This window comes from Drosophila nasuta, chromosome 2L (assembly GCF_023558535.2).
Source record: "Drosophila nasuta strain 15112-1781.00 chromosome 2L, ASM2355853v1, whole genome shotgun sequence".
Classification (NCBI taxonomy): domain Eukaryota; kingdom Metazoa; phylum Arthropoda; class Insecta; order Diptera; family Drosophilidae; genus Drosophila; species Drosophila nasuta.
Genome location: NC_083455.1, coordinates 12,398,412 through 12,407,928, shown reverse-complemented (window position 1 = coordinate 12,407,928; position 9,517 = coordinate 12,398,412). Strand labels below are relative to the sequence as shown.

The 9,517-nt window shown below is 34.7% G+C and overlaps 2 long non-coding RNA genes across 2 annotated transcripts; one reads left to right on the top strand and one right to left on the bottom strand.

The window, feature by feature from the left end:
• Positions 1 to 7,265: 7,265 nt before the first annotated feature.
• On the top strand, positions 7,266 to 7,703 carry LOC132798933 (uncharacterized). The gene is made up of 2 exons (XR_009634000.1): positions 7,266 to 7,455; positions 7,525 to 7,703. It is a non-coding gene; the product is annotated as an uncharacterized LOC132798933 (long non-coding RNA).
• On the bottom strand, positions 7,615 to 8,161 carry LOC132798934 (uncharacterized). Its single transcript, XR_009634001.1, has 2 exons — positions 7,876 to 8,161; positions 7,615 to 7,814 (listed from the first exon to the last, which is right to left on the bottom strand). It is a non-coding gene; the product is annotated as an uncharacterized LOC132798934 (long non-coding RNA).
• Between the last annotated feature and the right edge of the window lie 1,356 nt (positions 8,162 to 9,517).

Below are 9,517 nucleotides of genomic sequence, written 5' to 3'. Positions count from 1 at the left end.
CAATACACCATACCTATGCATCAAGCATGGGGCAAACAAGAAAGTTAACATTAACTGACAGATAAACAAGCAAATTGACAGCATAATACAAATACCGGAGAATGGACGCAAAATAAAGTGAAGCCACCTGCTGGCAATGAACTGAGAATTGCAACTGTTATGTCAGACACACGACATTGTAAGCAGGGATCCATAGGAAAATTGCTGTCCGTCTATCACGAAATTGACATTTATTATGCAGATTTATTATATTTTGTTTACGACTATTTGCTAGAAGTCTTGAAATTTATGATGAGCTTTCAAGCAGTTAATATCTCAGTTCAAACTACGTGAAATACTCATAACCAATGCACTTTGCATGCCCATAAATTGTAATTAAAGCAAACAAAGGTATAACTGCAACCAGGCAACCATTGTGACACATGTGGCACATTGTCCTTGCTCCCGAAAAGCAGGCAACGAAGTTTTGCAAGAGAGACATATTTTTAAATTTTGTGTGTGTGGTGTGGAAAACGCTTTTGAGTTCAGTGCCCAAATAACAACAATAAATTGTCAACGTTTTGCGAAACAGGAAAATGTCACACGAATTGTGAGTAGGAAAATGAGTGCTAATTAAGTCGTTGCGTTAATTACTTGCTGACATTTGAGTGTCTTTCAACGTTTAACAAAATTAGCAACCAAGTAGTCGTTAGGCTACCCTGGAGCAAAGAAATAGTATACTATATACATCCATACAGTCAGGGCAGTGGCAACAAGTTTGATCTACATAAAAACTTTTGCTGACAGTTGACCACAGCCACATCAAGTAGCCGACTGGTTGGCCAGTAAAAAGGGGAAAAGGACACACAAATATGCCAATAATCAATAGTGTAAGCTCAGTCGAGGACAACTTTAATAGTCTACTTTTCTCTTTAGTCAACTATTTCAACAATCTGTTTGACGCTTCGGGCGTAGGCTTTTTTCGCATTCCGTATTCAGTTGAGATGCATTGAAGCGTGTTATGAGGCCAGTTTTAATTGCAGCCAAGGTAAACTGTGCGTAACCAAGGCTACTTGACAGCTCCACCTTAATTGACCCAAGGTAGTGCTCTCTAATTGGCCTCCTCGAGTTCAACTTCAATGTGAGCCACTCGAATAGAGTGTAGTGCAACTTTTCTAATTTCCTCAGTTGCCTTAACACATCAAGATGGATATTAGGAGCAAATACAAATGAATAACTTTGCTGGGGTGATGAATGACGGGGCTAAAGTTTTGTATTCTTCTAGCACTTTAATATACTGTGACAACACAGCTTGAAACTGTTTGCAGTAGCAATTGTTTTATGAAAATTGATGATGTGTTCGCATTGTTTTGCCATAAATTCACGCTGTCTGCACTCGAAAACTTTTTGTAATAATATAAGTGGAGTGGTGTCCAAGAGCACTTTCCGAAATAATCACTATATAATGACATTTACTATGAACGATAATTGCAATCACATATTACCACAGACAGCATCCGCCATTATTTTATAAAAGCTTTCAGGCTAAAATATCACTATTTAATTAAATTAATTTCACAATTTGGTTGTGTCGTTTAAAATAATAATTAGATGCACATAAATTGATACAAATTTTATAACCAAAGGGTTGTTAGTATTCAAACAAAATCGAATGAACGCGAATTTGCATAGCGGTTATGTAATCATGTCAATCAGAAACTAATTTATAAATTTAGTTCAATTGTTTATTCTAAGCAAGTAAGAAGGCTTCAGTCGAGTGTGATCGACTGTGAGATACCCGCTATCCACCATGAACAAAAGTTAAAAAATGCGGTATTAATTATAAAATATACCAAATTAATATACCTTAAAATGTTCAAAATATACCAAAGGCTACATTTAGTATATTGTTATAGCACTACATTTAAAATATACTATACTTTTTTGCCCCAACAAATATATTTCAAAAATTTCTTCAACAGTTTTTCGTTATAGTTAGTATTTTTAACAAGGTAACAAAATTATATCTCTATCTCTTATAATCTCTGAGATCTAGGTGTTCATACGGACGGATGGACAGACAGACATGGCCAAATCGCTTTGGATGTTTATGCGGATCAAGAATATATATAGTTTATAGAAACGAAGATGCACAAAGATATAAAAAGTCTGAATAGGAGTAACGATCGTATAAGTGATATTTCAAACGTATACGTTATCAAAGCTTTTTATTGCTACGACTTAACCTCACTTAAAGTAAATTCTATAGGCCACGTTTAGCACTCAAATTTAAAAGAAATGCATTCAGCCAGCTGCAATTCGCATGCCTGTTCTACTCTACTCATGTGTGTGTGTGTTCACTTAAACAGCCAAGTACTTACTCCCATTTACATACTTCGTGTACTACTTTCGTGTTTACAAAGTGCCTCATTCGGTTTATTTTACAACAGGACTTTCGTGCTTCTTCAGCTTCACCAAAATATCCACTTAACATTTTCCTTGGCTGCAATTACGAGTTGCCCATTTTGAGCCCCAAAGAAAAACGAACACACAGCAACAGCAACAAGAGCAGCAGCAGCAGCAGAAGTTAGTATCCTATCCTGTGTCCTATCCTGTGTCCTATCCTGTGCCATCGTGCGCTGCCCTAAAGGCACACACATATTCTTAGCCCTACAACACACTCGTAGGTATAACAACATAATCCGCATATAAGGGCCTTGAACTAGGAGACAATAAAAGACCATGTATAGGAGCAAAACTAAACAATTTCTATGCTACTTCGAGATAAGTGTGTGATATTCCACAGCTTGTGTACTCATTAGAGTCGCGTTAACATTCCGGGAGTTTTACTCGCGGTTTGCTTACTTTACTTTAGTTGAATATCAAATAAAAAGCGTCTTAAAATAACATACACCAAAGGAAAGAGTTTTCTTTTTGACGAATTTCACATAGTTTTCAAGCTCTTCAACTTTACTTACTGTCATTTTTCATAGTTTTACCTCAGTTGGACAGTTTAATCCAGTTAAAAATAGTTGTTGCCGCTTGTTTTCAGCTTGACTACTGAAAAGTTGTTAACTTTATATAAGAGATATCCTGACCATCACGTTTTTCCAAAGACTTAACTTAACTTGTCTCCTTTTATATTCACAATCTCGATCGATATTAAGACAAACATAAGACCTCAGCCAAACTTCCATTTCCAATTTTCACCTCTGCCGTTAAATCTCCAACTATACTTCCCATTGTCATGTCACATAATTGCCTTGCTCATTTCGTTTTATCCCATACTCGAAAGGCAACAAAAGCCCTAAGCTAATGAGTGACCCATGTATTTACTTGGACTGCAATCATTACGCACAGATGCCAATAAGCCTGTCATTTGCTTAATGAGTACAATTTATACAACAATATGTATAGATTAGTTAAATTTAAATCCCATATCCCTTCTGGGCCAGCTTGTGCTTGTCTTGTGATGCTTTTGTGGCTGTTGTGGTCTTTAGGATTTTCACATGAATCAACTTTAAGCGTAGACAACTGATAACCAACAATTAAATAAGGGAAAATATACAGGCACTTTGCAGTCTCAACCTCAAGGGAGAGGAGACACTTGCCAAATGATTCTCCTGACCACAAAGAAATGTGAATTAAATTTAAATGCTAGTTTGATTATATCACACATAGTACACACATGTGAGTACACATAACAATTTAAATTCCAGACAATGCTATAGCAAATATTATATTACTTTTTTTTTTGTTTGTTATTTATATTGCATATTTTTTCCATCAAGCCTTTGTTTATTCATTTTGTTTTTTCTCTGGCATTTTTCTTGCAACTCTCAATGTGCATAGCGCGTTGCGAATGTGTACGTGCGTGCCTGTGTGTGTGTGTGTATGTGTATGCGTGTGTGCATGCGTCAGTTTGTTGTGCATGTATGCGTTGAATGTATGCCAGGACGTCTGACTTTGGCATCCTCCATCTAGCAGACACAGGTCGCTGGCAAGAGGCGAAATGATTCTACCGGAAGAAGCTTCAACAGCTACTTTAAACTGGTAGTTGAGAATACAGTGCAACCTTTGACCTTTCCAGCCATTTCAACAATTTACAGCATCAGCTTAAAGTCTACAATGTTGCATGAGTAAAACAACATTTTTCAGTTTTTTAATGCGTTTTTAATGAATTAAAATAATTAATAAAACACTTTGCTTCTCACTTTTGTTTATGAAATTATTATAAGCCTTGTGTAATATGAAATGTTAATTGAATTAAAATTACACTATTTTTGTTGAGGTAATTATTAATTATTATTAAAAAATAAATCTAATTAAAAATGCTAAAAACTGAAAGTTAGCTCCCTTTCTCCACATGTTTTCTGAATTCCAGACACAACGACAAAAACTAAAAGTTTACTTTACAAAAAAAAAACTTTTTTTTGTTCAGATGTGAAGCAGATTTACGATAACCCAGAGATGTGAAAATGACTTTGTTAAAAAAATAATAATAATAATAAAAAAGAAGAAGAAAATGAGCTGACTGGAAAAATATTTATTTATTCGAGCAGCAGTCGTGCGAAAAAAGTGACAAATGCCGCTTTTTACTTGGCTATAAAGTTTTCGTGGTTTTGTTTGCGCTTCATTTTGCTGACGATGAGTTCAAGTTTCTCTAAACTTTTCGGGCTCGAGGACAGTTTTGACTTTTGCGGTTCGAAGCGCAGTGATTTATAAGTTGTTGTGCAACCAGTCGAAAAACTTTTCACTGAAAACTCAACTATAAACGTCGACAAATAAAGCTGACCGAAAAAACAAGTTTAAAAAATATTTATTTTGCACATAAAAACCGCTAAAATAAACAAATTCATTGTTTCGCTTTTATTTTTTATATCGTAAATACAGCATATATATAGGACAATGAATTCATTATATCTTACTATGCAGAAGCATATTAAATTTTATAAAAATAATTTATCATGATTTCTGTGCGCCTGTAATGAGTTCTGTTTATTTGGTTCTTTGCTCGTTTTCAAACGTTGTTGTTCCCTTTTCCATCTGCTGCAGTTCTTTTGCAGTATTTTTGTCCTGTGCGGATTCAGCGAAAAGAAAAAAGAAAAAAAACACTACAACATGCAGGGCGTGATGACAGCTCCAAGAAGGATTTAAAAAGTTTTTGTGCGCTGGCAAAACAACACGTGGGCTGCATTTTTGTTGTTTTCCTTTTAGTTGTTTGTCTCCATGTTGTTTTGTCAGAACTGAATTATATTTGCGTCATACAAAAGGGATTGGGGCGGGCAGAGAGAACATTTTCCAGCTTGCATTTAAGTTGAAGTAAGTTGAAACTAATGATACCAAGAGCAGCACAACTCACAAATTCCAGGTGAGCAAAATATTTTATATGTATTTTTCTAAGCTTCCTCGCAGATGCACTTTCTCTACATCTGTGTAAGTAATTAAGTAGCGTGGTGGTTTTATTAGAGAAAACTGCAGAAATTAATTGTAAGTTTATCGCTGCATAAGAAAATTCAAGCTGCAGCTGTTAACAAACAATTAAAGAAAGAATGTTTAGAATATTACTCGATTGAGATGACTTAGTCTAGAATTTATTTGTTTATTGTCTACGCATGCCATAAATAAAATAGTTTTCTCTTTTATTTAAACAACTATGCAAACAAATCGATGCGAATACCAATCAATTTACTAATTAAGTGCAGCATGGGAAATCATTTTGAGTTACCTTCAAATTCAAATATCACAGCCTGCAATAACACTGCATTTAAGCATTTGCTTTAATTAGCTATGGAATTTAGCTTGGATCGAATTAAAATTTTAATTATTGACATGCAAACTGATTAAATGGATTAGATAAAACCAATCTATTTGGCAATCAGTTGATGCAAACTTGCATAAAGGCTTTCTTTTTATATTAAATTTTTATATATAGCATGCGTATGATAAAAGTCAACTTTGTTTTACGCTGATGACTTGACTTATGGAAGACATTTATTTTCTTATTATCACATTTGTACTCTCCCATAAAATCAAGCAGCTATGTATCAAAAGTCTTGGTTGTAAAAAATACTGACACACTTTATGATGGATAGCCTCATCTTGAGGTCAATCAAAGCGCATTACTCATACGCCACATACCATGAATAAATCACTCACACAAACACACACACTCACGCTCTGCGAGAGATAATCAGGCGAATATGAAAACTGTTTGGCTGAGATTATTATCCCTTTGAGGCCACTTGCCGCGCTCATCCGGCGCACATCAATAAGGGCAAGACTCCTACAACGTTACAATTCGATGGCTCGCCATAAACTTTGTTTGATAGCAATCATTAAATCTCTGCAGATAAGCTTAATCCGGTAGCACAACATTTCCTGCCACATACATAACTAAATACGTCATCAACAGATTTTATGTGTGTTGCTCAATTCTCAAGGTAACAACCTGGGAAAAATAACTAAAATCAATATACAATGAATTAAGAAATAAGCAATATTCGGCTTTAATATGACAAAATGAATCAATTCTTACTCTAAATGACTTTTTTTAAGCAAAAATGTGTGTGCCAAGCGTCGTATGCGTATTTTAAAGCGACTTACAAACACCGTCAGCTGGCAGCATATGCGATATTATTTATTTATGATATTTTTATGCAATTGACTGTTTGTCGACTGTTGCTGACAGCTTTGTAGGACACCCGCTTTTAAAGCTTATTTCTCGACATTGAGACGGAAGTGAATAAAAATGGTACATTTTAAAATTTCTTCATTTATGCTTTACTTAATAAGTTGCTTAAATTGAAATCATTGAAACTATTCCTTTTACAAAAGCTGTTTCTCATTCAATTTAAATTATTGTACGAAATAATTATTTCGTAAAAGTACGTAACATTGAAATTTATAATTTATCTGCCTTATCGCACATTCTTTTATTCAACCGAACACATTCAGAGTCTGCAGTGAACTAAAATTGTTGTTGCAGACGTGCTGTACAGCTTTACAGGCTGTAAACCAAAAGGGAAATTTGCTTAGGTCAACAGTTTGCTGTTAACCAAAGGGAAATTTCCTTAGGTTAACAGTTTCCTGTTAACATTTCGCTGGCAGCAGCCTCTTCAACGAACATGCGTTGTGTGCAACATGTTTAGACACAACAGGTGATGATCAGGGAAAAACATATGCTTAACGATGATAAAATTCTTTTACTTTAAAGATAATGAACATATGTTTCTCAAACGCAGTTGAGAAATTCAAACGTACTTGTTCAAGTATAAATTCAGCTGTAATTGCGATTTAAAATCAGTTGCAGGCCTGGAAATCATTATGCAATTTACTTTGAATTTTGTGTGTGTGCTACTCGCGTTGTGCTTGCAGATTCTGACAATTTCTAATTCCGAGGCAAAGACATGGAATCCGCAGTATGCCTATAAAAGGCAAACTCAACTTGTACCCCTTAACACATCCTTAACAGAGGTAGTATAATAAGTATAATGCTTAAGATTTCTCCATCTATTATTGTGAATGTCCTTCAATATATTTCAGGCTCAACTTGGGTTAATGATGGAGCTATGCAATGGCAATGGCATCAAATGCCTGCATGCTGAGCAATGTTGTTCACTAAAATGCTTAAAGTACACAAAAATCTGTATATTTTAGGCACATGATAGTTGTGTTCCAAAAGACAAACAATAAATCTATGACAGCATAATAAATTCACAAAAGTGTCCGAAAAATTACTTCCCTCCCCAGGCTGTGCATATAAAGTGAGAACCACTTAAACATTCCCCCAGGCCACTCGCGACTTGACAACTTTGACATGTTCCTCTCGCCCTCTTGGAACAAGTGTTAAGTCCAACAGCTCTTTGTAAATTTTTGAATTATTCTTTTTCTTACCAAGTATGAATAAGTAAAGCACATCAAAAAGTTTCTTTCGGCACTGATAAAGCCAACTAGAAGCAGCAAAAAGCGCTAAATAGCTTCTGGGACTCAACGCACTTCATAAAATACAGACCGAAATTTTAAGCATTATGAAAATGAAATTTTTTAATCAACTTTATTGTGACTAGAGTCATATTAATTAATAAGTTGTATGTTTTCAGAATGAAATTCATAGAGTTACTATTTGAAAAGCAGTGGAAAATTTTCATTATTTTGCATTGCTTTCTCCTTTCATAGGAATTCTTGCCTTTGTCCCTTTTAAAAACAAACATTCATACGCTCTTTTGTTCACAAAGCTTTTACGCTTTGTTTGGCATAGTTTCTTTTGTTTGTATAACAAAGGAGCGAGTTAATTAAATGAAATTAAACCAACTTTTAATATATTATTTGCCAGTATTAAATAATTAAATAGATGTATTTTGTAGGTGCACGTAACTCTTCGTTGATCAAATGTCAATTCCCGCACGGTTTCTTAAAACGATATCAATGATGGCAATGAAATTGCATTTCAGACTTCAATTCACTGATAGCTTTCGCGTTAAGGCGTCTCTCAGTTTGCATGTTCAACGTTTGCAGCGCTTTTCGTTGCTCGTTGCTCGTTGCTCAACACATCACATTGACTGCTACAGACAGACGTCCTTCGTGTCCTTTTCGCTGCGGTTTTGGGCGTCTTTGACTTATCTTTTCTGCAATTCGTCTTTATGCATTCCTTGCGAGTGCCCTGCCAAGGCTTCTCCTTGCCACTTTGAGTAACTGACGACCTCAAGATACGGCCATCCTCCGGTTGTCGGCATTTTAAGTTGCGCAGCTTGTTTCTTAAATCTACATTTGATGCGCCACGCAATCAGACCACTGCATGCATTTTAAATTCCACCAAGCCGCTGCCGTAATCTAAGAAAGTAGTGCAGTAAATTCGTAACATAATTCATAGCATTTTGGGCACATGACACATGAGTTGCTCCAAGTTAAATTCAATGAATGATTCATATGATTGAAGTCTAAGAATAATTCATAGAAATCTTAAAATAGAACTGATTAAATTTCATTGATATGATTGTAGTTTTAAATTAATGAACATAAATCCTAAACTATAACTGGTTTAATTTAAAGTAGAATAACAATTCTAGCTTTTATAGCTCTCAGCTGCTTCCATTTAAATTGATTGTTTGTCTTTTTTCATTCACAAATCAATTGACTAAATCAATGGAATAGTAAATAAAAAATCAACCACTTACAAACTATGAGATAAATGATGGATTATTTTTCCAATAAATATTTGCATAAATAAAGCTAAAAGCAACCCAATAGCGCTATCAAATACTTTGTTTTAAATATAGGAATTGTAGGCATATTTTATCTGTATATCGTAAATGAATATCAAGTTTTTCAGAGCTAAAGCTTTAATTAACGTAATAGTAGCTCATATTAAATTTATAAGTTATGAAAATGTATTTTATTTATATAATAAAACTTGAAGCAGTAGCGCTTAACATCGGATCTGCAGGAAATATAATACATGCTGTTTCAACCCGTCGAGTTGCACTTCAAGTACATAACTTTCTCGTTTTTTTATGATTCTGGAGAGTAGTATGTTTCC